The sequence below is a fragment of the Bombus terrestris genome, chromosome 4 (genome assembly GCF_910591885.1).
Source record: "Bombus terrestris chromosome 4, iyBomTerr1.2, whole genome shotgun sequence".
In the NCBI taxonomy this organism is placed as follows: domain Eukaryota; kingdom Metazoa; phylum Arthropoda; class Insecta; order Hymenoptera; family Apidae; genus Bombus; species Bombus terrestris.
The window spans coordinates 10,692,021-10,718,956 of NC_063272.1; the positions used below are offsets into that span (position 1 = coordinate 10,692,021).

Here is a 26,936-nt window from a genome sequence, read left to right on the forward strand (position 1 = left end):
GTGCGATATATATATATATCGAATCGTAACTTTACACGAATACAAAGTTCTAAACAAGCCGTATATATATATATATATTTGGCGAAACTTCATTGATATCTATTCCCATTCTCCTACCAGTCCACCTAACTTTTGTCCTCGACCATATATATATCTATCTGTTCATTATGCGCATAGTAAAATAAGCAATGCAGCCATCGTATATCAGAAACATGAAAGAAATTCTCATAAAAACGCCCTATCACTCCGTTAATAACAAATGCAAATTTTTAGCATTATAAAGAGATTTAAAAAACTCGGACGATGGCGGACACGTTGGTTGCACCAAAGATACAGTAATGAATCGCTTCTCAATAAGCTGCAAGTTGGTTACGATGTTGCTAATTAAGTCATCCGTTATCATTTTTATCGTTTGGTGTACTCGGAGGAATTTCCAGCTCGCAATCGAGCTTGATAAAGATCGTGAAAAGGGAAACGGTGAAGGAACGACGTCAGAACGGAGTCGGCCGGCCTTAATCAGGAAATTAATCTCCGTTTCAGAGTGAGCTTGTTACTAACGTTCGACGGCTTGGCATTTCGTTAGCCACAAATTACGCAACCTCGACATTCGATGCTGGCCTCCAGAAACACCGATCGCGAACAACACGTGATTTATGCACCTCGAAGATCCTGATAATAAAATTCTAATTACGTTCCGCAGGTACTGTGTCTCGACGTAATTCGATTAATTAGAATGGTTCTCGTGTGTTACCGACGACCGATGTATATTCGATGCTTGTTCTCCGTTTTCTCCAACCAGCCATGTGAAAGTAATACCCATCAGGACGTGTCAATTATGAAAATTTATAACGTTCTGTTGGAATTGCAGCATGTATCGAAATTATATCAACATCATATTTATTCCACGTTAACATTCGTTCGCATATCGAATGTTAACTTGAACATAACACGCACGCACAGCTTAAAACACTTCAACGTAATTTTAACATTTGACGCGTGTAATACGTTGATCAAGATATTCCATGGTAAGTGTTCGTCTTATTTTACAAAACGTCGTTACCATATTTTACAAGAACAGCGAGCTGCTGCACTTCCAGTCGATTGTACCAAATGAAAGATTTCGCTTTGTAAAGGTAAACGAACCATCGCAAAGATACGCAGTCAATTCTCAGTCAGCTAAAACAACAGCACGTCTCGCTATTTTGAAGAAAAATTCGCTGCAATTACTCCGACAAAAGGGGGCATTGGCGCGGATGATCGAATACTGGTTTAGTCATTGAGCTAGTCCTTTTGAAACGGGGAGCCAAAGGAGGAAGACAACGAATGTGTCAGTGTTTTAGGGGTTCCATGGGAAGTCGCTAATTATCGAGGTTTGTCCGAGTCGTTACAGTAGTTATCGGACTGCTTCTTTTACCTTCAACAGACTTCCATCTCTTCGACTATCCGCACCCTTTTGCAGCAGCGTGGTTCGGGTCTGCATTCAGAGCAGCCACGCGAAACGAGAAAGGCCACGGCTTCTGTCTCAAGCGTGTTAATTAGACAGGCCTTTGTTTCCTCAGAAGGAACCCGAACGAGGCAAATATGAACGATAAAGCGACCCTTGAATTTTGTCTGTCGCTTGATATCGCGACCGCCGCCGCGCGAATTATTTATGCCGCGGGATTGTACGAAAGTTTCATAAGGGGAATCAGTCAGCGTTTTCGATTCCACTGCCCGTCTAACGATCACATTTCAACAACAACAAAATTTTCTTTTCATAGTGATTCAGAGTTGATAGTAAATAGTAAATAGTAAGTCGTTGATAGAATAGATAGAATAGAAAACATAAAAATTATAAAAAAATAGCTTATAATTATGTGTTAACAAGATCTGGAAAAATAACTTCTCCCATTTGGTCAAATAAGGAAATACAATACTATCTGATAATATATTCTTTAATATTTTTTAGATTTTATCAATATAACATTAATAACTTTATCTTGCTATGTTGCTTGTGAAAATTCTAAATGTTTTGGATAGCATACGATATATTCACATCATAAATGATCAAATACTTTTGTATGCCATCGTAGGTATCTACCTTCCTCTAGAAAAATCATAACACGTAAGACTTTTTCGTGTAGATACGATTATCTTGTACGAGAAGAAGAAACATTGGCTTCTAAATGCTGTTCTTTGACACAACGAAGATTGTCCAGGTACTTCACTGTAGAAACATACTTACATGTCTCTACTCAAATAATTTTTATGAATAAATAACGTTTTAATTCAGGATGTTGAATAATTTACAGACTTAAAAAGTTAACAATTTTTTAGATAATAAACATAAATAATATGAGAACATATATTGAGAGCATAAACTGATATCGTCAAATACTGTATGACGTGACGAACAATTCGTGCTCGTCGATGCTTCGAACAAGAAGAATTGATAACATTTCCAATTAATCGACACCGCGTCAATTATGCACCAGGTCACGAGTAATTTTTGTTTCGTCGGCATATGCATATTTGGATAAAGTAGATAATGAAGATAAAGTTTCAACGGTAACGAGCGCACCATTAACGAGCGGGCCGCAAAGACCGAAATGGGAATATGAAAATGTGAAATGACATATGAACGAGTGAAATATGAAACATTGTTAGTTTTGTCTAGACATTAATTTCCAAGTTCGTGGTTTTAAATGTCACTTTTCGAGCACACGAATCGAGTTAGATAACGAATATTATGAAAAAAATAAGAATTTAATCATCTTAATATTTAGAGCAACTAACAAGCTAATTATGAAGTTCAATCGACGTATCTTCAATTTTCCACGCATTCCTTGGGCCAAGGCTGAGTTAAGTAGAAGTGCTTTATGACTTAGTTAGAAACAATTACATGAATAAACTTAACGATGAAATGGAGCGACTAAGAATATACTCATCTGAATGCATTGTCTTTATGAAGGGAGAAAGCAAATATGAATAATCCCTACTTGTACAGAAGAAGTCCGATTTCTGTGAAAACGGGAGAAGCAATAGTGAAACATGAAGACACTATAAGGAACAATCTTAGGAGAAGCTCGAGATCGCGTTTAAATTATCGACGTTTACGTGCAATATCTTTTGAATTCGTATAATTCGAATTTGTAGTGTCCTTTTTACATTTAAACGATTACATGTGTTCAAAAGAAAAAATTGAATATATTAATTTTAATTTTGATACTAATATTGATAAAAGAAGATTCCACTTATTATTATTATAACTTAGATAAAAGTATACTGTATATTGAATTTTTATTATGTTCACTTTAGTTTTTAAATGTTTGTCTTAAACATAAGATTAAAAGATATAAAATTATACTTCTCTCTACGTTTAATGTTAGTTTCAAGAGTAGCACACATGATAATAAAAATCTGCGTGATGAAAATGTTTTAAGGAAAATGTAGAAATTTAATTTTCTGTTGTATAACGTTAAGAGCACGTCGTAAGATGATTAAAATTCTTTTTTACCTCTGCTTTAATATCTAACGCCTTTGTTTCAAGAATCCCATTTACTACCGCTGTTGTTGCTCTCATTCAAAAAATAGTTCCTAGTTTACTGTTGCGAGCAGAAAATATCCGGACTAAAGATGAGAAAAAAAAGAAAGGATGAAAATATCCATTTGCCAAGTTTCCCGGAAATGGAGAACGAAATCGAGTTTCGGTTTACGTTGTTGCTTCGTGCTCAGATAGAATTAATCAAAACAGGATATTTCTGATTAAATACACGTGATCATATTAAAAATTAATAACTGTGACACCTGCAATTAAATAACAGGACGTATATAAATCGCATTATTCATACAATAATTATTTATATAATAGGTACATGCTATTTAACATATGCATATCCTCGACAATTTGTAACAAATTCAATATTCCTGCAATAAGAAACAGAAGTGGAACAATGCTCCCATTATATTGAAATGAAGACGCGAAGCTGTTAGAAACTTAAGCGTCCTTATCTGAATAAACTTCAGATAAACGTGTACCCGTTTGCATGCATTCAAATTAACAAACTTATAAATATTAACTTGTATAAATATACATATACTTATACATATATTTTAAAATTTACTATGTTTATCACTATGAATATGCATCCACTTATCCACTTGCTCTTTGAACTAAGCAGAGTAAGCGATAAAGGATTATTAATATTTGATAGAACTTTTTTCCATTCTCACAGTGTTTCACATACAAGTTCACAAACATGTATTATCTATTCGAATTGACAATTTAACGATAGCATATATTCTAATTTTATTACGTGGCACATTGCACTTAATCGTACGTAGCTACATGCCGCGTGTTTTGCATAATATTAGAGAAAGCCGCGTTCAGCTGCACGAAAGGGTACTCAGATATTACGTCACAATGCTGATGAAGTCTCAATTCTGCTATTCAGTGTTAGGTCTTTCTCGTTTCCCTTGGCTCGTTCCTCCCTCGCTCTTTCCCTTTATCCCCGCGTTGCGTCTAAGGTTTGTGCAGGCTGAGGTCTGACTGAGCCTACCATCAAACTCCTCCTCAAGAGCAAGCTAGATGTTTACATTTCAATTATCCGACGCCTCGTTCGTGCCATTATTAGTATTTGCATGATTTAGTAGCTGAAGAAGCATGCCTTCCTACGTCTAGAGCTATCTCTGCGTCGGCAATTATCGGAATACAATTCGATGGGATTTGTACCTGTCTAGAATTGCGTCTATGCAATATGAACGTATAGCTGCCACATAAGTGCGTGTATGTTCTTCCAATCTAAATTTCGAAGATTAAAATTGTATATACTAAAAGCAGAAACACTATCAGCTTTTGAAATAGTATTAAAGTAATATTATACGTATTATAATAGTACTAGTATTATATGTATAGCGTATCCCTCTTTGCATACATTATACGTATAAGTTTAATTAGAATTAAAATAACATATGATAAATATGAACAAGATGAATATGCTTTGTATTTCAATAACATGAAATATTATTGCGTGCTATATTATTATTATATATTATACGAGAATGAATATTACATCAATAACATGAATTAGTATTAACTTGAAATAACTGGACATTTTCAGTAATTGCGAAAATAAAAGTTTTTAAGATTAAATTAGATATGAATCTAGAAAGTTTTAAAACACATATTTGTGGAAAGAGAGATATAAATTTTACGCCACTTCATGTTATAACTACTTTTTGTTTATGTTATTTCAGACATATCTTTGCTTGAAACGTTATGTGTACTTTAAATATCCATTAGATTTTTGCGAATATTCCATTCTACAGCATAATAATGTTAATTTCGGAATAAATAATATATAAATATTTCACAGGAATTATGAAAATACCTCTGCTTGTATGCTGGCTATTGTATGTATACATAATGAAATGCTTGCGTGAAATGTAATAATATGACACTTATGCGTATGGCGACATTAAATATTATAATATGAAATTTACATACATGCATACATATATGGTCACATTAAGAATTAAAGTGTGACGTATAATTTCTACTTTATGTATGCTTACACACAGCATGTATTAAATTATTAGACGTGATTTATGGTCTATCGTATTTTCACGAAATATATATCACCGTTATTTGTTCTTAATATTCTACTTTGAAATACCACATATGTAGAACATATTTCTCTGTTATAAATTGTTAAGTTTTTCTAGAAATTACGGTTTTTCTAGCTTTTCTAAATAATGTTATAGCAGACAAAGTTTAATATAAAAATTCCAAAGCTAAACTGCTCGTGTTTACATTTATACGTACTTTCATTTTTACCACTATATTTTTCCGCAATTATATTCTTTTTCCTAATCTCTATCGTTTAATATAGGAGAAATTTGCCTCTTAAAAATTACATATAATTTAAACAAAAGGATTTATTATTTTCCTTTATCGATAAATTCTTGTAATGAAACTTTACAAATTAACGAAATGATATTAAGATGGAGAGATTCGCTTCATCCGATTTCCTTCTTTGGAATCGTTCAACGAAATTTGAATTCATTAGTCTATCTTTAATCGATTAATCGGCCGGGCAATTCAAGGATCTTCCAGAGTGGTAGGCAAATGAAGGTGAACAAGGAACCATAAGAAAGGGACGACAGAAATGAAAAGAATCTCTCTTTAGGGAGAAGAAAAACTCGGAAAACGAAACCCCGGTGTAATATTCCGGGAAATTCCACAAATCGATGGAAGAAACGGAAACGAGCGAAAGGGAAAAACAAAGAAGGATAGAAGAAAACGGCGAGTGGAGGGGAGGAAAAGTGGAACATTTCTGTGCTCGTTAAAACGCGCAGCTTCAGCATCCACTGGAAACCGGAAGAAAGAAAGCCTCTCTCATTGCGGAACGTGACCCGTTTCATCTTCGATTTTTCATACAATAACTATTGCTTCGTTTCTCTTCAAAAAGCTCTTTTTTCCATCTCATTTCTTCTGCTTTTTTTCTTATGAAATGCAAAGTCGAGCAACAGTTGCGCGACGGAGAAATCACTAGAATCAATTTCAAACGTTACGTCATTTACCTTTTAATTCGCAGTTATATATAACTGTCCTAAAAACTTGATCAATAGAACGAACCAATCAATTCGAATATACTTTTTATATTTTTTATTAATATGTTAACGTTATAATTATTTTGTATTCTGTACCATCGCTTTAATTAACATCTGTTAAGCGCTTCACATATCTGCATACATCTCGCGATCCTTTTTTGTATTACAATATTAATTTCAAACTACTTTTCAAACTGACATTTGATTTAATACTAGCGCTGCTTTAAATTACCAAAGAAATAACTGTATAATTAACAAAATAATGTTAGTTGAATATGCGTTTGAAATTAAAATCTTGTGAATAATGTGAATATGTTATTAATGTGATCGCATTACCAATAAGTATTTCCAAGATTTGTTTTCAACAATATATTCCGATCCAATGATTCCTTCTACGTTAAATCGATTTGAAATAAAGACTTTATCTCGCAATTAAATTAAATTCAAAGCTTAATCTTTGATAAGGATGCATAATAAGGCACTACCATTTCAAAAATTGTACAGCTTAATTTTCTGATAAACGTCGCATTATCTAAATATCTCTTTTTTTTTTAAATTCGAGAAACGCGAAACCAAATTAAAAAAACATCCTTTGTTCTAATAATCGATTCTAAAATCAAATCGATGGTATTGGTTTCAAGTAAATAAAACGTTTACTTAGAATGAATTGTATTTAGCTTAATCAAATCTTGTTCGGTTGTACTCGATTCCACCGTACATATTCCACAAATGATCGATGTACTATCCTTAACAAAAAGATTTACCGTGCAAACGTAGCTTCTTTCACGGAACATTTCGCGATTTCATCCAACATGTACTTTCATCTTAGGGCGTTACAAATACGTGTAGCATTTTATTCACAGGCTTGTCAACGTCCAAAATATCGTGAATAATCATAAATATGGATCAAGCGAATATATTACAGCGCGGTATGAAAGAAATCTATCGTTTACGCTACATCAATCATTTCGATGCAACGTAAAACATCAATAATATTTCTATTATAATAACGTGATTTACATTCGGATGAGCATTTAAAACACATGACGTGAATATTAATTGCTCGCATATATTTATGAAACTGCATCGTTCAATTATCGATGCTCAGTCAGTCGCGAGCAGTCGATAAAATAAACCGTATTATGATTACGTACGACAATAAGCAAAGTTATAAATTTTATTTTTAGCTAGGCATTTAATCGTTTTATTAAAATTACGAAACACCTTATTTATGTACTTAATTCGATACGATGCTATTAGAAATACAAATAATACATAAATAAAATGTATATCAAAAATTTATATAATTACGAATTTACATTTTACAGAGCATTTTAAAGTACTATATGGACATGCTTTTATCCTACTTTTATGAAAAATGGAAAATCGTCTAGCTTCCATTATGTCGTTTAATCCGCTTTACGGTTTATTGATAAATAAAATGTGTGAATTATATCGGATGCATAAGATCTATATACGAAATTTATTTCCTATCCTATACATTATTTTCCCTTGATTGTTATTCACGCAATGTCATACTCGAAATTGTCAGAAAAACAAGTGAAAGAGGGCCGAAATTGGTCTGTAAATATCTTTGTGATGCATCAAGGCAGAGATTAAAGAGCTGCTATTCTCCCATTTTACTGGCGGGAATGAGCCCCCGAAATCGATCGTAGACCAATAGTTTGTAATTTTACGAGGAACTAGATGAGGTCAATATTGATACTGACCACTGAATTCTGTTATCTGTATCAGCTGTGACCAATGAGAGCAGACGAATCAATAAATTATACATATGTTGTGCGTGTTATGCGGGAGTAAATATAATACTGTAATGGAAAAAGAATATATATATTTACAGACTTGCGAAAGTACTGTTGTATATACCTTTTAGGAATATGGTATGTATATGCAGTATTATGTGAAATATTTTGAAATTTCATTGGCACTGTTATGAGACTCGACTATCATAATTATATTGGTAAAATTTGAAAGAAATCTGGAATTACAAAAATTACAAGATCTTTAGTACGAGTATATATTATATTTGAAAATTGAAAAAGCTATGACAATTGGATAAGTTTGTAGTGTAATAATTTGAAGCAGATTAAATTATTGTAATAATTCAAATCAGATGATTTCTTTTCGTTACTGATATTTCTATACAGAGGTATATTTCATAGTTTTGAATTCTTCATTTTTATTAAGACTTCCACTATAGCTTTATTAGATACTTATTAAATTATATTAATTATTATAAGATAAAGGAAAATACGCTGCTTCGAAACTAGATTTATATGAAACTTTCAGTATGGAAATAAATGTTAAAATTAGCATTTAAAATTTTTTACTCGTACATCTTCTTTGCATTATTAATATATCACTCAAATATATTAAGTGATGGCCTATAAGATCGCTCGAACTATGACTGAGCATTATTTTCCCCTAGTGTTTTATGGATCACCAGTTTCACAGTAGGTTCAGTCACTGATATGTTCTCGAAATTCAAATGTGATATAATCAAAATACCATGTACAAATTAGATAATAGATGCATTAACATTTAACGATTAGATAATTTCCAGAATTCTATTTATATATCGCTGAATACCATGAAATGTATTTATTTGTATTACACAATTATAACAAAATCCATTCATATGTGATACTCATTAAGAGTACAGGAAAAATCTATCCTGAAACGGAACTTTGTTCAAAGAACACTATATCATTTCTACATTTCCATTTCTTCCTCAACTGAAATTTTTATATCAATTACTAAATTAAAAGTATAGGAATCATAATAGTCTCCCAAATATAATTCGTCTCTCCTCTTTCTTTTTCCATTACTTTGAATTTATTTTTCGTTTATCTTACACGGTTCTTATCGCATAATAAAAACTAAGCAACAATAACGGGAATAAATTAATAAAGCAGAATACTTTTCGTCAAAGTAGTGAACAATCGATAGTCTGGCCACTGACATAAAGTACCGGCTGACATTTCGAACTTTCTCGAGCGATCAATGTCGCTCGTTTTCTCCCCATTTCTCTCACGGAAATTAGTTGCACGGAAATGTTGTCCGTCTTCGTCTTCGTGTGTCTATCTCACGGATCGACGATTTTACGAGGACAGGATCGCTGCATCATTGACCGCTGACGTCGAAATTCGAATGGGCAAACTTGACTGCTGCCGATGCGATGGCACAGTCAGCTAGCTCCCCCATTTGTTCCACAACTTTGCGAATATCAGATCTAGCTTCACAATTCGAGTCACGATAACTGTACTTTACGAAGACTCTATAGCTCAGATAAGACTATAAATGTGGAAGAATAAAGCTCTATCCAACTCGTTTGTCCACCAATGGAAAAATGAAAGGACAGTCTAGCAAACAGTAAAATTGTCTAGAATGTTATAGATAGTTGTTCGTGTTAATATATGTGTAATCTAATGTTATTACCGAACTATTTAGAAGAACATTAATGTTTAGAGTTTCTAATAAATACCTATTTGAAGATATGAGAATCTCATATCGGTCAATATTCACGTGTTTATCTTTTATATTCTTTTTATATGTTCCAAATAAAAATCGTTTTCCTGTTCACAAAAAATATTTAGTTTCGTAGTAGAAAGATATTAGCATATTCCATGATATTTCGCTATACGTAATAAGGAAATACTTAAGTTTGTTAAATTACGAATAAACCTAGTCGTTAAAATTTATGTTAAGATGCTCATTTATTCGATGAACTGATTTAAGACTGGAGTATTTATAATTAAGGAAATTGCGGACCAAATGCCATTAATTTAATAAAAAGAAGGCTAATTGCCAATGAGACGTTATTTGGAAGAGAGATAAAACCTTATCGATGACGAGCTGATTTGTTATCGGCACTTTCTCTAGCGGACACATTTATATTATTACAAAAAGAATAGAAAGGGGTGGGGCTATTTCGATATCATTGTTCAACACGACATACGTATCGAACAATAATGCTTTAAACCTTTTAAACCAGTCCAAGGTGCAACATGCGATCGCAGTAGCGCGTGTAGTGTACAGCAATGGGTTAGGAAAGGCTCTTAGCAAGTGCTTTAGGTGGGCGTTTTCGACTACGATACAGTACCTTTTAACCACAGGAAAAGGCAAAAAGTACCGGAATCTACGACCTATCTTTCCCTCCGTTTTTCCCTCCTTTTACCCTTTCCTTCGAGATCTTTCTTTTCAACTGCACCGCGTTCGTCGTGTTCTCTTTCCTCCCTGTCGTTTGAATTTCTCGATATTTTTTGCATCGAATCCGTGATATCGTAAGGTTCGCGTTTCAACGGTGATAAAAGAAACGGCTAAATGTTAAAGAAAATTAATCGTTCCACTGCAATGGATTTATACTTCGATACGTCGTACTACAAATTCACACTCTTTTCCTCGCTTAACTCCAGAGAAAAGGATCGCAATCGATTTACTCGTTCGTAATTTGCGCGCGTATCCGATAGGCAGTCTGAACAGAACAGAAAATACTAGAGTCTAAACGCTCTAAGTGCATTCGATCGCGGTGTAATAGCTTTTAACTACGGAAACAAAGAAAGGTACGATTACCACTGACGCACCCTTTTATTCCTACTCCTCCTTCCCTTTTGATTCCCCTTTTCGCTCCTTTTAACTCCTACTTCTCCAGCTTTCGGAACAAAGCGAACACTTGGCACGCATCCCTGAAATCTCAACAACCGACAGCACAGATTGTCAGGTGTTCGCTGAATGTGACCTAATATTCTACAAAAGGATAACACAGATGTTCCTATGGGACTGCAAAGATAAGGTTTCGCCAAAAAGCGGATTTCTATCTCACGCTTACTTCTTTTCGCTACTAGTTTTACATTCGTAACAGATACACGATACAATGGCGAACGAAGGAAAGTTCAAAATTGGCACCTGTGAATATGAGTATTATGAATATATAGATATCGGTTTTGTAGTAGAAGAATCATCTATTCTGAGATACACGTTACACCTGTTTATCGTTCTTATCGTATTTATTTATAATATTATATTTATTATATACGTAGATATAGTTCTAATTTGAAACGTGTTTTTTCCAATTATATGTATACCAAATGCATGTTCTGAGATGTGTAAAAAATATAACTGACGTACTTTCCCTGAAAGGATTAAATATAACATTAAATTTTTATTAAGAAATTATTACACATACGCAAACACGTGTGTACGAAATGCATTGAATTTAATTTTACATTTAACGTTCGTTTAAAGTCAATTTACTTTTCATACGCGCACAGTATATTATATGTTGAACCGCGTGAACAATTTATAATGTAAATATTTACATGGTTTAATGCTACGCTACAATAAGCTACATCATAAAAAGTCACATTTTACGATAATAAAACCTTAGTTATTGGTACTCTTGGACAAACAGCCAATTTAGGATTTAACCGACGCTTAAAAAAGCATCGGCCAAAAAATATATATTTACTTGAAATGTTACAACCTCTTCATGGGATGTAAAACAACGATCTTGGCACCCTCGCCGTATTCGACTTTCTCCACCTTCTCGATCTTCCATACAAGCAATCCCCCGTCGTTCGGCATAAAGAAAATCCATGACGGGTGGTCCCGGTTTCCGGTTTTTCTCCTTCGACCCCCGTTCGTCTTCCCTCCGAAACTGTTTTCCTGGCAGCAGTCCGCTGTCGATGCGACTCCACCGTTTCGTTCACGCGCGTCTATCATCCCCTTTCTGCACAGTAGGGGTGCGAAATACGCCCCTCGGTGCAACCAGCCACTTCGTTCTTCTTGAATCGTGGCTACGCGTTCTTCGAGCGTGGGTACGCGTGCACAGCGAAAGAATCGTAATAGATCTCGTTTTCGCTTGACTGAACAAGTTTGACACTTGGATGCCGTTGTCGTTTTGATACGCTTCCACTGAAGTTTCTGCGATCTATTCTTCTTTCTACGGAAGTTTAGACTGAGAGCAGAGGAAGCTTTTCGATTGTAGAATTGTAGTTCACGTTCCGTGAGATTTTTCAATATTCTAGATTATCGATATTCCAGTTCCTCAGTCGACAAGTGATTTAAGTCTTACGCGACTGCATTGGACTCACGCCGCTCGTAAATCGAGAGGATCGTTCGTATCTTTGTGTAAGAATACAAGATACTACGATTAAGACGCTTGTAATATCGGAAATGTATTGAGTTTGTTAGTTAACTTTCTTTACGTATATAGGTAATATTTCTTCTTATAAATCAGCAGCCATCTCGTTCTTATCTTATAAATTATTTGGCAATTTGTGGGAATAAATCTCGTGCTAAATTGCATTTAATGTTTTACAAGTCGTTTTTAATTTAATCGTTTTTCATTTTCTTATAAAATTATCTTTCAGTTTTCATTTATCACAAATAAGTGGTGGAATAACAATCCGTAATATACTACCAACTATCATTTACTCATATAACATCCTCAGATTTAAAATGTTCGTAATATTTCATGAAACCATACTGATTCGGTGTACAGTACTGTACAGTATTCCTCAGCACGGTTCAACTTCGTAACAAGAGTTTCTGTTAAAACGGCCAGCATAATAAGCGGTGTAATTTCGAAACAAGGTCAGAAAGTACAAATATTAATACAAACCTTTTTCATTACGTTTTATGTTAATTTCGCTAATATAGTATAGTTTAGTACGGCACATGCATTAATAGTAAGCATGCCGAAAAAACGAACAGCAACTCGGCTCGCAACCTAATATTTTCCATAAATTTCAAAATCTTCCATATATTCACAACATCCAATTTACGTCATTCTTAATAGGTAGCTCTATACACGAAGCATCCGGCCAAACGGAAATTACCGTACTCGCTTTCACGTAAATTTATATCCGAGAGAAGTGGCAGGTCTAGGAAATATTAATCCCGGAGTAACGTATCGAACATGGTTGATGCCGCGTTTCAAGGACGCTGAACACTCGCCAAACGCGATGCAGTCGTTTCAACTTTTACCTGGCGCATCGTATCGTGTACCTTCCAGCAGCGCTCCGTAAATACTAATAAAAGTGCGAGGGTGCACGATGCGTCTAAAATAAATTGAATCGACCGCGGACACGGAGCCATTCCTGACGGGCGTTCGTGTAAATTTCAAACGGACGTCCGCCATGGTTCCATCGAAGGAAAAAGATCGAGGGAAGAGGAAGCGGCCACCACGGTAATAATTTTCTTTTTAAACGCTACCAACAACGCATTAAAGTCAACTGCGAAATTCCCTTCGAGATGCACGCGAGGTTAACTGATACGGCCGATAAAAATACCCGTTTTCATCGATACGATCCGATGCAATCGTAAGAATTTTCGAAGAGAATTATTAATTGCATCGGATTGTTGTACCGCGATAATGTTTATAATATATCGTGAGCAGTGGCTCGCGGAAGTATTCGAACGCTTACCACAGAAAATTTTTATGAATATATCGTGTACGTTATATGAAATTTTTCGAAATTTCATTAGGACTGTAACGAGACATAACTGTTGTGATTATATTGGTAAAATTTGAAACGAATTTAGAAATGCATGTATTGTATACGGTGACTGTAAAATGTAAGATACACTTATTTTCTGTTAGCCTGAAACTTGAAACTGACATCTAATGATATGTTATTTAACAACTGTTTCATAAATGCAACAAGCTAATATTTATAATTAATATTATAGTGAATGTTAATGAACACGTGAATTTCAATGTAGTGATATAATATACGTGATCATGAAAAAGGATATTTTCCCGCATACTAATGCAATGTTGCATACCTTTTTAAGGTATGTTATAAATATTCCATGCTTAAAATGCACTGTTGAAATGGGATCTCCATTACACGAGATCTTGAAATAATCATGTATAAATTTCGTGCATTGCAGTAGGAATTAAACTTTTAATGTTTCAATAATACCACACAATATAAATAGTATATTATTAGTAATAACGGTACTTTATGCAATCTATGAGAAGTCTGATAAAAATTTATGCGAATAAATATTTAATGTATAATTTCGTATAAACATACACAATTACTTTTTTAGCGATTCTTTTAAGAGAGGTTGCAGAAATACCATAAACTTATAAACCTGCAAAAAGTAATTGTGCTTTTTTAAAATGAAATTTATTTGTTTATTTCTCTGTTTATTCTTTTACTTCGTATAAATTGATTTCTCGATTTATTCTACGAATAAAAGTTCTGACGATAAAGCACTGAAAATTCGATAATTTACCAGATATAAAATAAGTACTGAACAAGAAAATTCTATTTTAAATGACAATATATTCAAAATTCGAGTGTCAAGAGTATTTTTAAATAGGAAATTTTTAAGAGAATTTCATAGCGATTATTTATAGAGATAAGAGATTTACAATTTCGAAAGTTTACGAAATTCTAGAATTATTACGGTTTCTTATTTTTTCAAATACTTCTGATTTTACACAGAATTTCATAATACATGCTATTCAACTGGAACGAATTAATCGCTATCTTCAGCTCATAAATTCGTAACTGAAAGCTTCTACATACGAGTCACGCGTGCATATATAAACCACACTCGCTGAGATTCCTCAAATAAAACAAAGAGATAAATTTCTGTAGCAATAACCCACGTTATTATTACGTTAAAATAAAAGATATTACTTGACTAAGAACACAATTTCTCAAATTTTCCACGTCTTCGAAACTAATATAACAGAAGTCATTCGGAAGATTAATAGTACGCCTATCTTTGTGGTTAATTACTTTTCATAAGAATGGTAAGCAAGTATGGCTGCTGTGTGCCACCTCGCTTAATGTTACCATTCGCTTCCGAAGGATGTTAAGAGTAGATGATACGCTGCACTCCAGGGACTCGCGTACACTTTGTGGCATAGCTCTGTTCCGTTGGCTCTAATGTTGCTTTTATCGTAACGATAAATCAAAATGCTCAGCGAAAGGCCGAATTACTTTACCGCGCAGTAACGACAACAACCACGTTGACGGAAAATGAATACAAATGGTGGCGGCTCCAGGACGAATGGTTTCTCCAATGAAACTTATTATCGTTACACGTCGTGTAATATTTGTAAAAAAATATTTGTAAATCCCGTACGAATAAATCTATGCCGGGGCTGCCAAATTTATATCTTTGATCGGGAAATAGTAGAATGATATTGAATAGAATGCGGATATTTTCGTGGTAATTGAATATGTAGTAAATCGAATCGAATCAACGCATAAAATGCATCGAATCGAAATAATGAAATTCTGATAATAACTACATCATATATCTCTTTGAATAGCAAGTCACTTATGCAATGTACATGGTCTATTATATCGTAAAATATTTAAGTGTTAATCAAGGATTATGCTTTTCTTTCCTTTTCTAAAATAATGTACCAGAATAGCAGGTGAAATTGCTTTAAGCGTAGCTTATATTCCCGGAGAAATTACAGAGTTGTTGTTGCTATCGCCGAGAAAGTTATTTTCTAGTTATTACAAAACCATTTTGATCTAATCGCTATTGCTTTCTTTGGTGGTGGGAACGAGTTACGGATATTTCAGGTATATCTGCTGGCTGTGATGTATACCGATTTTAAGACAGGTTTATGAGATTCTACAATACGATATTATTTATTTTATATTAAAACGAGAGACGCACAGATACTTTATATATTACATAAATATCATACGAATAATGAATATCGTGGTTTATTATTACGCAAATATATTATGCATAATATATTATGAAGAAACTCGATAAAATTGAATCTGTTGAAGCTGAACGACGATGTGATAGGTCAAAAAATTATTCGGACAGAGCTCGAAGAGGAAGAGAGCCAAAAATTCAAATGAACTGTTTGAATGTATGGCGAACTGAATGGTAAAAAGTTTTCATTGAAATTATTCAGAAATTGTACGAATATTATGTCGATGTTTTTATTAATATAAAAGAGCCAGCCAAAACATGAATTTTTCTTTTAAATTTATAATACTTTTGTATGATAATATATAATAATATAATATCTATTATTGTTGAAATTAAAGAAATTAACTACGCTTGAAATGACATACCTTCTTAATAACAGAAATGTAAAACAGCATTGCACGTGCAACATTGTGTTAACTATATACACTATACCGTTATATCTACTGCATTACGCAGCACTGAACTATTCAAATACAGATGACTTAGGCTTTCTATTAAAATATTCCAACAGAGAACCGATACTTTCCGAATTACTAATCACTCGTACAATCTCTAATATTACACCATATTACAGGAAGGCAGATACTATAGTATTAGGGCGAGTCGTAGGGACTTATTGTTCGTTTAGTTGATACTTTAATAAGCATCATAAGAACTGGTTTAATTGTGACGCAGTGAATAAGAAAATTATGTATCGGCGGACCTACAGCACGATAAACGATGAATTTACCATAATTGCTTATACTGCAACATTTTGCATTCGTAGGACTGAGCTGAAGGTAAAAAGAATATCATCTTCTGTGGGTCAAATGTACTTCGATCAGAATTAATTGCTCTTCCAATTCACGAAATGAGAATGAAAAACAATTCGTGAAACGAATTGTTCTGATCTCTATTTAACCCATTTTCAACGTAACATGTAAACCAAACAGAAGTACTTATTTTACAAATCACATAACATTTCCTTCTCTTGTACTTACCATGTCTAATGAAAACATCGCTATAATCGAGCGTAACGTGTATGACACTGTACGGATTAAATTCCTCTTGTGCAATAACGTGTAAGCCACAAGGAAAGTTTACACTGCGCGGAACATTCGCGGCTATTATGCAAGATTATTGCGTCTCGAAGGAGAAATTGAAATTACTGTTAAGACAGCACAGCCGATAATAATGAATGTACGTAAATTTCTGCCCCATTACCGGGATCGAAGTTCCGTTCTTCATTCAAGAAATCGTCGATCGATCGATCGCCGCGCACTTTATTATGCCACTAAAAGACTGCAACTTTCGTAATATGCAGCGGCCGATATTAAAACTTCCAATAGAATCTTTCTCCCTCTATCCTGTCGTTTCTCTTCTCGTGAAATATCCTGACGAAACTACTTCTTCGGAGGTTGTCGCGATAGATAAAGAGAATGGTATTGAGGATCGAGTGTCTTTCAAAGAAGGAAGAATACGAAATAATTCCTTCGGCTAGGAGTGTATAAGTACACAATAGGCATAAAAGTTTTTCAAACAATAGAGTCAGTCAGCCTCTCGTGGACGTCTTTCCGGACGGTCAATGAGCGCTCCACGTCCCCTAAGTACTGTGTGCCCAGCCATGGTCTACAGGTCAGCCCAGATTACATGGACCCATCTCCAGGAGAATGATTCTTATTTACGCAATTTCTCTGTATACGATGTGGTTTTACGATTGTTTGGCAGGGCAGTCGCAGCAAACGAACGGAAATGCAATTTTGTAACAGTAAATTAGTGTTAAATTGCAAGGAGGAGAAGAAAAGGAGGTAATCATACAATTCTTATTTTGTAAATTATACTATTATGTAACTAACGAAATCGAAAGCAACAAATGGAAAGGAAAATTTATGTTACATATTTTATACAATAAAAGGTATCGACTTGTTTTAAAATCAAGAGATATATTAAAATTATAGATCAGAATGCGAAATTCCTTCGCTTCGACGATAGTTGCTAGAACTTCCCTGCGAATCGTTTCTTCCACCTCAATTGTTTTGAAAGAATAAAATATATGCTTTTATAAAAGTGAAATATGATCAGGCGGTATTTCGTATGGAAAGAAACCATTTCTACTATCAATATATTATTTTGATTAAATAAAGGTGATTGCTTTGAAAAAATATAATACGTTTCGATATTTAAACGTATTACGAATATTTAATTGTCCACTTATAGAAATAATAATTTTATATCCTGCTGTGTAATATATTTTAGAGTTTGATAAAATACACATTCGCATTCACACATTTTTAAGTGTTACCTTTATTTATAATCGCTCTGATATATATATATGCATACGTCATACTGAGTAGTAAATTCTTAAAACTGCAGGACAATTTTCACTGATTTGTCTATGAAAAAAAAAAAAAAGAAATCTCATACAGGAAAGAAAATATTTCCCTCGTGTCATAAGTTATAGGTCGGGCTTTGCTAGAAATCGATCTTTCACCGGCGTGACGTTAAAGCGGAGGGGCACATCTAACGAGATCTCTTCAAAAATAACTTATACCAGGGAAAATTCCAGGTAACGCTTTTCCGTCCCGATTTTATTACCTGCGAATAATTTGTTGGCGACGCTCCGCCATAAAGTAGTACGTTATAACGGCCCTGGGAAAATATGCCGGGATTCTAATATCGCAAGCAAGCAGACGTTTTGGTTCTCGTCCTCGTCCCTAGGCATATAAGTTCGATACCATGCCTTCATCGAGTCTTTGTCGAACCAATATATATCCCTGTGCTTCCATTCACGTAGTGATAAGCTCAGCCTGTATTCATGTGTAAATACACCTTCCTTCTTCTTGTGCCTTCTTCCGTCTTCCTCTGTTATGCCACAGACGTTGCCGAGAGTTCACGACTGCTTCCCCATTATCCAGGATAAGAGACCGGTATTTGGTGTTCCATTATTTCCTCCGATAGGAATATTCGGATTGTTTGACCGTCCGCCAAAGAAATTTTAAAATTACTTCCTTAGAATCGAATTTTGTACTTGTCATTTTGACTTGTCGCCCCGGTGTCTTGCTACTGAATTTCCAAAGTGCAGTTCTATATATATAAGATAAATTTAAAGAAGGAACACGATTCGCCGATTGGAAATCTCACGATGAAATTTCGTTATCTAATATTGAATATATACAAAAAGTATATGTATAAACATTTCACAATATAAGATTTGGTATCGAAATATCTTCTCAATTACGTATAATATAAGAAATCATAAAAGGGAAGCGGAGGTCATACGGGAGAAAAAGTAACAATAATCGGACAGATTATTTTCCCGTGAGGCGCATGAGTTTAAATCAATCGTTGTTTAATACGAACGTTATTAAGCCAGCAGTTTTGATGCCAACGATTATGTTGAAATGCTTGTGGAAAGTACCCTAAAAAGAATGCGCACGAGGAAAAATGAAAAAGAACTCGCGCAATACATTACAGAAGCCGAAGGCAGTCGCGAGAATAATTTGAGGTAATTATAATAAAGTTTCTCGGAGATAAACTTGAGGAATTAAAAATCTGATATAATAGCCCTTCGTAATAACGGTCGGCTGGGCTTTTCTCATTTTAATGGAGAGTGTTGAGCTATGCACGTATTAACAGCGTCTTAAGTGTATCCTTGTTTGCTTGTATGCAGACTGTCCTGGAAATTACGCGCCAGGCACACGCGCGTAAGATGACATAGAACCCCGACGAAATAGAAAATTAATGCCTGACCAAGGTCATAAATGCATTTTTACCGAATAATTTGCGTCATCCGAGAGGAAAGCCGGAGGAAACAAGAAGACAAAAATCTTGCTTTCTCTTTCCTTACCCGCCTTTCATTTCTCTTCCTCTCCTCTTGATTCTCTCCCTTTTTTCTTCGATGAAATCGCTCTCCCCGAGCATGCTTGTAGGAAAAATACAAGTTGGCCTTGAGCACCGGCTGAATAAAAATGCAAAGAACGCTCGTACTTCGTTTGCGTTTACCGTAGCCACCCACGATGAGACACACGAATTTATAATTTACATTAGCTCGGAAATGAAAGTGGACTGTTTGCCACAGTTTGCGCTGCTAAAGGTGCGCTTCAGTTTTTCAAGAACCACCGGAACGTTACATCGTTATGAAACTGTTATGTTCGAAAAAATCAATAATGAATATTTCTTGCTAATATTTGCTGTGCTTTTAGAGGTAAATATAATTACATTTTATAAATTTTTCATAATAACGTCAGGTTAATCCACGAGTCCATACTCATTTCTCTGCACTGTTGTTAAAAACATGTAATTCATAAGGTACTATGTAAATCTTTAATATTCTTAATATAAAGATATACTAAGAAACTATATTGCCGATTCTATGGTTAATATTGCAAAATACATTATAGATTGAAACGTGCTTTAATTCGTATCTTTTTCTTTTTCTATTATATTATATTATATTTTATATATTTAATAATTTCATTATAGATGAAGATACGCACGAATTTATGGAATTATAATTTTTTTCCATTAAATGTCCATCTTTTTAAATATTTAATTTACAATTATTTGATTAAGTATGTGATTACTGAAATTAAAAAATTATCTAGATGCCATTTTATACGTGTTTTATAATTTTAAAGGATTTGAGAACTTTAAACGATTTTATTTAGTATACGTCTTTACATTTTACGTTCGAGTACGATAATATGACACATACATAGGTAATTAGATCAAAAATCAAGCAAACATTCACGATTTATGCAGAAACGTAAAGAGCTACGATATTTCGTAAATCTTTAACATTCTTATGGCATTGCAGGACATTAAACGATCAAGTGGATTCGTACGTATAATTTTGAACAGTTTATCCAACTCATATAGGTATTCTACATATCTGAGCACAGCTTTGGAAATACATAATTTTGCGATTATCGACTATAATATCTCCTTCTTTTTTTCCATTGAACATATTCAATATTTTTCTTTATTTATCATTTCTTACGCACTAGTTCTTTACAGGAACGCTATAAATTCCATATTTTTTCACCTAAATATAATTAAGGATAAAATTATATCACTCAGTTATGTTACTATATTTACTATACGTGGATTTTAATCAATCCTTTGTTTATCAATAAGACTATATGGAATCTGATAAACAACCTCGTAAACAAATTCAAAATTAATTGCACTTATCTACATGTGTGAAGATTTCTATTGAATTTATATCGAATTAGCTTTATTAACTCGACATTAGATAAACTTTAACGATATTTATGTACCTATAAATGTACCTATAATACGTGATACTTTATGTTTCATCTTGCTTTTCGTTGTAATATCCGATTTCATGAATTTATGCAAAAGTTTAATCAAGACACGCGAAACACCGATGTATATATATAAATTGATATAAATAAAAGACGATTACGAGATTAACTGCTTTTACGAAACGCTGGAAAAACAGCGCTCTTTGAATACAGCAACTCCGTGAGTCAAACGTTTCCGTTCACTGAGCTACACACATCCCGATTCACAGAATGATTTTTCGGAAGACCGGACGTGTAAACGTTTCCACGATTTTTCTCAAAGCTGCCGTCGAGCCGCCGTTTGATGGAGACGGAATACTAAATCCCAGATAAAACGGCTACATTTTCTATGATTACGTTAAAACGAACGTCTGCTGGTCTTCCATACGCTGAGTTATATAATACCACCATAATTCAAACTGTTTTACTTAGTTGAAGAAAGAAGAAGGTGTGGCTAATGTATCGCGTGATTTCAACAAGAAATTCACATTACTACGAGATATTATTTACTATTTAAACTCAAATAAAATACACGGCCTTAATCCATGCTTATTTCTTAAACTTCGCGTGCGAACATTACCATACTAATAACATAACTTAACTTTCCAATGATTTAACATCGTACATGTTTCTTACTAGCTGTATTCGACTTTATATTATATTTATCACGTAGTCTTATAGTGATAATTATATACGTATTATTCTAACATAGTACAAACATAAATTGTATACTGCTAGGCTTCAGCCTTCCATATCTTCTTCCTATTTTCTTCCATATCTTTCTCTATTTACTTTTGATCCTTATTTTTGTAAACACACAGAGTACATTCAGATACATATTTATGTATATAAATTGCTAATAGTAAATGGTGTTATTATTTACATCAATGCACACCTCGCCGACTTTGATCACCTTGAAATAACTTATCATTCTGGACAACTTTTCCCCAGATATGTTACCGTAGCTGAGACTCAGTTTTTGAGATATTCACGAAATCTTCAACAGAACTTGGATTGTGATTACGCTTTATTCTGGCGTAGGTGACCACGTGTTTATATGTATACCAATCTCAAAGAAAGATACAACCATTTTTAACATTGTGAGAAGTAAAAAAGAAAAAGTAATTGGTTACGTCCTTCATCCTGAGGAGTATCAGGTTGCCATTAGGCAATGCTAGAGTAAAATAATCTTCGATGTATCTATTGAAACATGGAATGTTGCGCTTCGTTTTGCTCTTCGAGTCATCAAAATGACGTACACAGAATGTGTACGTTTACCCTACACGCAACGTAACGATTGAGTTTCTGAATTATACACGAAAGTATGTTTGATAGCACATATAAATAATAATTCGTATGTAAATCTTGGTAATCAAATTTACGATATACCTGTAAAAATAAAAATGAAATAAAAGTAAAGTTATGGTAGCATGACCAGTCGCCTCACGACGCGACGCGCGGCCGGATATTAATCTAACCCAACCTATAATCCATTGATTTATCTTTTTTCATTTATATTAAAGATAACTGGAACTAACTAACCAGTTAAGTTTAATTTGAGTTATATAGAAAAAGCGGCCATCTGTATGCGGGAATTAAGTATAATGGAAACTAAAGTTGATTGAAGTCTTTTGCGAATATCTCGGAAACGAAGGCCGAACTGCGGCAACATTTATAGAGAAAAGTTGTTCGGAATGACGACCTTGACAATATATTTCAACCTCATGAAAATTGGCGAGGTATTCGCCTTGATGTAAATAATTACCGTTAATGAACTTAGAATGTGTATCTCTAGTAAAAGACAAATAACAAAAAATGATAATAATAACTATCGTACTGATATATATATATATATAATGGGTCAATTAATAAATGAAATCAAAATAATCGATTCAAATTTATAATTCTATTAAATCTGTCGAATAATAAGATAAAGCAAATCTACGGAACAACGAAGGAACCAACTTACATTTCTTCATTTCATTCTTCATTTCTTCTTCTTCATTTTGAATCGTAAACCTTCAACATCGCTCAATATCAATTTTACAGCATCGTACGTAAGAATTCGTCGAATAACGTGGCCCATAAATAGCACGTGTAGATTTCCTAACGGACGAATCTGCATGACAAAATGCCCATCTGAAAGCAATCGGGGCGACAAAACCTCGCTATCATAAATAACGGCTTCTCTACAACGAGGTATCAATAACGTTTCCAATAACCACGAGAAACGCTTATCGTCTAATCATTTTTATCGAAACTACATTTGGCCAAATATTCCACGATCTCTTTGACTTTCATCGCAACTATTCTGAATAACATTATGCCCAAGTTTCTCGTCACAGACCGAAGTCCATCCCTCGACAGGAAAGTAAGAATCCCGGAAGAAAAGCGAGTACGCGAGCGAGGGGAAGAAAGCTACACCGAAGACGAGCGAGTTTCACCGTAATATTCAGGATACTTGGAGATACTTTCAAAGGATGGGCTCGTGTCCAGCAGCGGAGTAGAAGAACGAGAAGACCAGCATCGAGACGGACAGAGACAGCGGACACAGACATCGCGTCCCGATCTCTATTCTGCGAGTAAGACCTTCGGCCTTCCTCTAGGACCTTCTGATGGCTCCTCTCGTATCTCCACACACGGACGCTGTGTTTGTTTGTGTACGCCTCGCGAATCCACACACACAGGTGTGTATCGTGTGCTTATTTACGCATACGTATCTATCACTCCGTATTGTATCCATTTCTATTTCTTTCCTCCGTTCTTTCTTCTTTGCATTGGTATCGCGGCTTACGTATACCGATTCGCAAATGAGAATGGTATTTTTATATATTTGTCTGCATGCAATGAGACGCATGCAGATGAACGATAATATCTTGATCGTAGAGATTTAAATGCGAATGCGTAGGAGCAATATCGTACTGTTGAGAAAACTTGTAGCATATACATAACCGTGTGGTTAAGGTTCTGCATCTATAATTTAATAATTTCTTCATTCATGAAATGAACTGCGTAATCAGAGCTGTGTTCATCAAGCGTTTGCATAATCAATGCAGGAAGATAGAAGTAGAATACAAAAATTCGAGTGTAATAATTAACAAATTAAAATTCCTTTTTCTTACGACTTCTTTATAATACGATATTGCCACTGATTTAAATTGACAAGGATAATATCGAGAATCGGATCCATAGTCAGTTTATACCACGACAAATATTGAAAAAATAGCTTCTTGAAAGTTAACTTTGAGAGGTACGAATAAATGAAGTTACAAAATTTGGTTAACTGATCATCAATGATTAATTTTAACCGTTGGAAACAGCTATATTTTGAAGAAAAAGTTTGATTATATCCTTTTTAATAAGATGTTTCATTGTATCTGCTGCTTACTTTCCACGCGAAGAGTAACGAACTTCAGTGAAAATTACAATTGAAACGCGTTTTTCATATTCGTATTTTCTTCAATGATGTTTTCGTAATGTTCGTCAATTTCTACGCTCATGTGTATACGCGCATTTCTAGATTTAGTAACATGATACGAGCATGAATAAAAAGCGACTTGTTTTACCCGAGTATCATCGCATAATCTCGTGCATGGGGAACATTCGCAAAATGAATGCGTGCAAGGACCTTGTTCGATCTTTATCTAGTTTGGTATACACCTCAAATACGCCACCAGATTTGCAATTAATCTTTATGGATAACAAATACATGCAAGTTAAACTGATTTTATAAAAATTTCGCAAAAATTATTCAACGTTTTATGTCATCAATTTTATGCAAAGTCTGCTTCTTTGTCGCTTGTCCTTTTGCTTATAAATCGAAGAGCTTAAAACGAAAGCGATTCTTGTCGCCATAATCTGCGATTATGTATTCATCAAAGAGAATTTTAACACCTGTGTCCGGCTTTATGTCGTGGTTTTAAGAAAACTATAAAAACGTCCAGATGGAAAAAAAAAGTGAATCGAATGATTGGAAATTATGCAAGTACGTTCTTGTATATGTATATGTATTTGTTTGCGACGTTGGTAATAATTTCGAGAAGTTGATTGTGCAATTTCTTTCAACTGTCAAGTACATTTCGAAACGGTCGAAGAAAAATGTATCGATGTTTGAAAGTTATCGATGGTATCGATGGGGTTATCGATGATTGAAACACCTGTTGGCCAATCGATTATTCGAATACCAGTTATGTATATGTACGTTCGTGTAACTTTCATACGTCATGAAAGCGATTAAACTTGTTACATTCTCGTTCCATATGTTTTCGCTATCAGAAAAATATAAATTGTAAGTAATATTCGCTATAGTCTACTTATTCAAATGCTAATAGATTATAACGATAAGTTAAAATATTTTTAAATTTTCAATCTTCCCATTTTACAATTTGTTCTGCACAATGCAGTTATGCGTACGTGCACGCGCACACAACGGTACGCAGATTAATAAAGTTAAACTAACAGCTAAAATAATATTATTCGCACCTTACAAGACGTTATAGATTTATCGTCTGCCTATAAAAATCTTACATCTTTGAATTTGCCAATTTATTACCTTCTTCGACTATTTTATATTCAGATACAATCCTTTTAATCACCAAGTGTCGTAAAGTCAGAAAATAAAGAAAGATGGACTTGCTATATCTTTTCTATGTGGTCTTCATATATTATGTAGGTAGAATAGTACAATATATAGGAATTTAATCAATTTAAATTTATATCGAATTCGCAGGTTATTCGTATGTTCGTATCCACGTTCTATCAAACTTAGCTCCAAGAAATATTTATTTAGAGCTTCAAATAATGTTTCAAATAAAAAGCAACAAAAGTATATTAAGTATACTAAGCAAGTATCAAATTTTTCGTTCGAAAAATCTCAGACTTTGTCTCTTGGTAGAAAAAATGACTTAAATGCATCCATAACTTTGTTACCAACAAAGTTTATTGAAATATCAAACACATGCTCAGTTGTTGACATACGGAAATGTTATTTTAACAAATCGTACGATATATCCAAACCATGGCAAATGAAACTGACAGACTACTTTATCGTCCGTGTACTTGGATTATTTTCACAACACTGAAAATACTAACGCTGCTTTCGATATCAACAGGTACGTAAAATAACAACGTTTCACGTCCTAGAAACGCGTAACACGGAGAACAGTCGCAAGACAGACAAGATCAATCGTTGAGAATACAGCATAGTTTTAGCAGAAGTTCGCAATCGAGCGATTTTCGAGCTATCTAAACAAACTCCTTTTTTCGCTTTCTATCTATTTCGTTGTCCTCCGCTCATCTCCTGTTCCTCCTTTCACGTTTGTCAGAGGCAATGAC

At 34.1% G+C, this 26,936-nt stretch overlaps 1 protein-coding gene across 4 annotated transcripts in view; it reads right to left on the minus strand.

Moving 5' to 3' along the window:
* Positions 1-26,936, minus strand: part of LOC100646619 (tensin-1) — a 278,855-nt gene that overhangs the window by 199,187 nt on the left and 52,732 nt on the right. The window lies entirely within an intron of this gene.